The sequence below is a fragment of the Meleagris gallopavo genome, chromosome Z (genome assembly GCF_000146605.3).
Source record: "Meleagris gallopavo isolate NT-WF06-2002-E0010 breed Aviagen turkey brand Nicholas breeding stock chromosome Z, Turkey_5.1, whole genome shotgun sequence".
Classification (NCBI taxonomy): Eukaryota; Metazoa; Chordata; class Aves; order Galliformes; family Phasianidae; genus Meleagris; species Meleagris gallopavo.
This window is the reverse complement of record NC_015041.2, coordinates 19,214,446-19,219,529: the sequence shown is the minus strand read 5'-3', so window position 1 is coordinate 19,219,529 and position 5,084 is coordinate 19,214,446. Positions and strand designations below refer to the sequence as shown.

General features: G+C 36.7%; 1 protein-coding gene across 1 annotated transcript in view; it reads left to right on the top strand.

The window, feature by feature from the left end:
• ADAMTS6 (ADAM metallopeptidase with thrombospondin type 1 motif 6) overlaps positions 1–5,084 on the top strand; it is a 246,452-nt gene that overhangs the window by 82,520 nt on the left and 158,848 nt on the right.

Below are 5,084 nucleotides of genomic sequence, written 5' to 3'. Positions count from 1 at the left end.
GTGTGTGTGTATACACACACACACACACACCATATATATTAGTTATTTATTTATTTACTTACTTACTTACTTATTTATATATATTCTTTCTCCAGATCACAGTAAAATAAATGAAGCACATTTTTAAGAATCTTGGTCATCTAGGTTGTTGCTGTTGTTGCTTTGTGGTTTTGGTTTTTTTAAATAAATTTTCCTGAACTAATCTATTGTTTTACTGCTCCTATATTTTCAGTGCTGTCAGTGAGCTAGAAGAATAATATAAAGCTTTTTGATGTTGAGTACATAGATGTAGTTTTGGTAGACAGTATATTTGACCATTGATTTTTGGAAGAAAATCTTTTGTTTAGTCATAACATCCATCAGTGATCACTATTATTTAGTAAACGTGGATCTACTGTATATCAAAAGACAGTCAAGGATGTGAAATACTGATGCTTCGAGTGGCTTATCTTAGCTGTAATTGTCTGATGCTACAGAGGCAATTAAGGGGAGCATTCCAAATCTGAGTATTTCTGTTTTCTGCCTCCTGAAATAAGAGTGAAAATGTTTCTTGACCTCTGCAATTGCTTCTTGTAATCCTCCAAAGAATAAAATGGTGTTTTGCAGTAGTCACTCTTTTGTTTCAGCTGCATAAATCAATAAGTGAATTTTTATCCCACTCTGTCCTGTTTCTTCCAGTTCAATTCAACACGCTTTACAAGATACTTAATTTCTTTTAATACAGGTTTCGTTGTTACTGACACGAATGCAGGCTTTAAGAGCAGAGTATTATCAGTGGCAAAAAAGAAATCCTGAGTGTAAGTAGCTGCTTACCTGTAAGGCTTACTCATGTAAAGTTCTGCAACGTTCTTTATCTGAGCATCTTAGGCTGTGAATGTGTTGTCAGACTGTATTATGGTAATATAACTAGTTAAAAGTCAAATAAAAAGCTTCCACTGTAATATTTATGTTTAATTTCTAGCAGTTACTCTATTTTCTTTTAGTACTTCATTTTCTCTTAAAGTGATTCTTACTATCACTTAAACCTACAATTCTGGAAAAGAATGCATAATTCTTTAAAATGGAAGATAATTGTTAGCAAATTTCCTAGAATATTTTACCCTAAAGCAGAAACATTAATTATTCTGTCACCCTCTTTCACGTTGCTCCGTTCTGTGATTGTTTTTCCTGCACTTCTTGTCTGTACTTCCTATTTTTGGACAGAACTACTTTGGCAAATAGTTCTTTCTTCATGCTGATTGAAACAGGCTAATGTATTCTTTTCATCCTTGCAAATATGGCTAATAAACTAATAGTAATTTACCTAGACATGTTTTTAACTGTAGTTCCTTTTTTTTTTTTCATTACTACTTTTGTATCATGCTATACTAGCTGAAACGTTGAAATACGGCTTTAGTGGTAACTCCCTGTCGCGTGTTAAAATATCTGTCTTGGATTTAGTAGATGTCAGGGACTTCAGGTTAAGAAAACTACAAAAACTTGGATTTATTGTAACAATACAATAATGTAGATTGCTTACTGAAAGCATATACCACTGAGGGAAGCTGTAGGTCTTCCATATTGTCTTCAGACACTGTGAAAATAAAACAACTTGGAATCTAAGTGTAAGCAAAGTCTTCAGAGGTGCTATTTTAGAAAATCATAAGAATTTGCACCAGCCTATCAGTAGTATTCTGATAGCATCCATTTCTGTGTCTCGTGTCCAGTCCCTGTTTTTACCTTTCAACTTAGTAAATTTTGTTAGCTAATCTTTAAATGCATAGTCTTTAAATGCATTGACTCAGCTTTTTTGAATATTTTGATGTCAGAGTAGTCCTGTTCTTCAAAGTCCCTGTCATTTTGGAAACACTATGCAAACAGCAAATTGTGGTTTCCGATACTTTATTTGGCCAAATTGGAATGCATTTTTAGATTAGATTAATATTATAGTCACTTTTCTAGCTTCTTTCAAAGCTCATGTACTTGCAGCATATCATATGGTCAAGTGAGAGGAGCTGGAAACATTAGAAATGTTTCTTATTTTTTCTAAACGGATGCTGGCGTTCACTGGAACAAATTCATAGTTTGTGTGCTTTATAAGCCGGTCTGCAGGGGAGAGATCAGCCTCAGACGCTTCTTAGAAGCATGTAGACCAAAAGTATGACACTGAATAAAATTTAGGAGATTCTGGTTCTTGTCTGCTGTTCGTGAATAAGTGAAGGAATTAAATTGAAAACATTTGAAATTTTTATTTAGGTAAAATAACTGATGATGTTAGGTTTCTTTACTAAAATATGCCATTATTTTCAACTTTGGGTTATTTATTTTAAAATATATTCTTGAGGCATAACCTGTTTTTTTTAATTGTCTTGCTGAATTGCATGATAGTAATTTCCTAAGCAGAAGAGATTTCATCACGACATGTAATTTGACGCATTTTTGAACTCATTAATTTTGTTGGTCTGTTTATATCATTGGGCAATTACTATTAAAGCAATAAGACTGCACGTAAATTGTGCAGATTTGAAACAACTATAAAATTACTTTCTCAAAGTGTGCTTTGCAAAATCGATGAAATCAATTGTATTGCATTTAAGAAGTATTTCATGCTTTTTTAAAGGAAAAGCTTTTATTAAATTTTATTTAAGATTAGAAATTCGGTGTACAAGCTTGGGCAAAATATTCTGATCATTTTAACACTTAAATGTGCTAGAGTAGCTTTACTTTCCCTGTTGATAGATCCATATGCTTCTTTTTTTCTGAAGTCATACACTAATTCTTGAAATTAATATGGCATTGCAAACTGACTCAAGTCCATTGAAGGCTATTAAATACAACAGTTTTTTTCTTATTCAGAAAGTGCACGAGCCATAAATAACTGGATTTTGCAGAAGCATTCTAGGGAAACATTACCCCATGGTTGAATAGAATAACATTTTTCCTTAAATGCTGCTGTTGTTGAGGACTTTTGTTAGGAAGTTGACCGTACTGGTAATTTCATCTCCTTACATGTAGCTATTCTTGTAAACACTTAGGATAGTGCTTTACTTTGTTAGTTTTTTAAATGTGATATAACAGAGAGAAGGGATGCCATCCAAAGAGACCTGAACAAGCTTGCAAATTTAACTATTAACCATGTGCAAGGTGCCACTCTTGGGTTGGGACAATTCCAAATGGAGTCTGGGAGAAGAATCAGGTTGGAAAAGACCATAAAGATCATGAAGTCCAACCATGACCTAACCATACTACCCTAACAACCCACTGCTAGATCATGTCCCTGAGCACCACATCCAAACAGTTTTTAAACACATCCACAGATGGTGACTTAACCACCTCCCTGGGGAGCCCATTCTAGTGCTTAACAACCATTTCTGTAAAGAAGTTTTTCCTGATGTCCAACTTAAACTTACCCTGGTGCAACTTGAGGCCATTTCCCCTCATCCTGTCACCAGTGAGAAGAGACTAACCCCGCTCTCTCTGCAATCACCTTTCAGATATTTGAAAAGAGCAATAAGATCTCCCCTCAGCTATCATTTCCCCAGGCTAAACAGCCCCAGTTCCTTCATTTGCTCCTCATAGGGCACATTCTCCCAGCCTTCACGAGCCTTGTTGTCCTTCTTTGGACCTGCTCCAGCACCCAATGTCCTTTCTGTACTGAGGTGCCCAAAACTGAGCACAGTACTTGAGGTGAGGCCTCACCAATGCTGAGTACAGGGGCAGGATGACTTCCCTAGTCCTGCCCACCTCGCCATTCCTGATACAAGCCAGGATGCCATTGGCCTTGGAAGAAATCATTGAGATCAACCCTGCAATCCTGAGGTTGGAGGAGGAAGGGTTTTTTTAGTCACAGGGCAGTAAAGCAGTGGCACAGGCTACCTGGAGAAGCTGTGGTTGCACCATTCCTGGAGGTATTTAAGGCCAGGTTGGATGGGGCCCTGGGCAGCCTGGTGGGTGACAACCTGCCCACAGCAGGGGGATTGGAGCTGGATGGGCTTTCAGGTTCCTTCCAAACCAAGCCATTATATGATTCTATGTAGATTTCACAGTCCTGATTAAGCAGTTGGGAAGCATTTAAATATCAAAGTGTAATGCATTTGCTAGTTATTATTCAGAGTCCACATCCATCTACCAAGCCAACTTCCTTTATGGGACAGCAACATCTTGGTCTGTCTTGGAAAGATCGTCACCAGCAGATCAAAGAATGTGATTGTTCTTCTTCAGTCAAGCATCTGGAGACTGCATCTGGAGTGTTGTGTCCCTTCTCTGGGCTCACCAGTACAGGAGAGACTTGGACACAATGAAACAAGTCCACTGACAGTGATATGGAAATAGGGACTTGGAGCATCTAACATGCAAGGAAGGGCTGAGAGCTTGACAGTTTAGACTGATGGAATCTTACCAGTGTGTATAAATACCTGAAAGGATAAAATAAAGAAGGAAAAAACACTGCGTGCTATTCAGTGATAGGGTAAGGGGTAATGATGACAAACTGAAATAGAAGAAAACCCATTCAAACAGGTTAAAAACCTTTTTTACTGTGATTATTACTTGAGCAAGTTGCCTAGGTGGCTTTGGACTCTCCATATTTGATGATAGTAAAAACCCTAACGGACATTCTATTGCAGTTTACCCTGCTTTCAGTTAGTGTTGTACTGTACAGTCTCCTGAGGTCCCTTCTAAACACAACTAATTTGTGATTGTGGAATTCTGAGAAATTTTCAGTCTCTACATAACTTAGATTAGATATTTGCAAAATATGGGCATGTGGTCTGTAGAAAGCTTGGCTAAACATTCTATTGAAATAAGTTATAATGAAGTTCTAATAAAATAGCTTGTGTGTATAATGGAAAAAACAGTGTGCAAGCTCAGGTTGCATATAAAAATAAAGTTGGAGTAATAATGAACCTTCTCACAGTTCTTCAGTCATTTGATGAGCCTGTTTTAGAATGAATTTGAAGATTGAAGAAATTTGGTTTCCTATGTTAATGGAAACTTCCACTGACAACACAGGCTTGCTTATCCTGACGTACAGACTTCACGTTTCAAAATCATGTACCTGTACTTGTTCATGTACATTTAAAAAACAAAACAAAAAAAAACTCAGT